Below are 234 nucleotides of genomic sequence, written 5' to 3' on the forward strand. Positions count from 1 at the left end.
TCTGCTCCTGGGCTCCCCAGAACCCTGGCTTCCAGCGCCCGCAACGAGCGCCGCCGCCGCCGCCGCCGAGGTTTCAGCACTGCAACTGCAGGGGTCGTTATTTCCTCGCCTACGGAGCCCGACGCTGCCCGACGAGGAGGAGAGGAGAGCAGGTGGGGGCTAGAGGAGGAGGGAGGGGGGCGGAGGGGGAGGTCCGACCAGGTGAGCATCCTCGCGGCCACCGGGAGACCCTAG

The 234-nt window shown here is 70.5% G+C and overlaps 1 long non-coding RNA gene across 2 annotated transcripts in view; it reads left to right on the forward strand.

Moving 5' to 3' along the window:
- The first annotated feature begins 8 nt into the window (after positions 1–8).
- LOC102257705 overlaps positions 9–234 on the forward strand; it is a 9650-nt gene continuing 9424 nt past the window's right edge. For both annotated transcript variants that reach the window (XR_001360557.1, XR_001360558.1), the window contains exon 1: positions 9–152. This is a non-coding gene — a long non-coding RNA (uncharacterized LOC102257705). The remainder of the gene's footprint in view (positions 153–234) is intronic.

The sequence above is a fragment of the Myotis brandtii genome, unplaced genomic scaffold (assembly GCF_000412655.1).
Source record: "Myotis brandtii unplaced genomic scaffold, ASM41265v1 scaffold943, whole genome shotgun sequence".
NCBI lineage: Eukaryota > Metazoa > Chordata > Mammalia > Chiroptera > Vespertilionidae > Myotis > Myotis brandtii.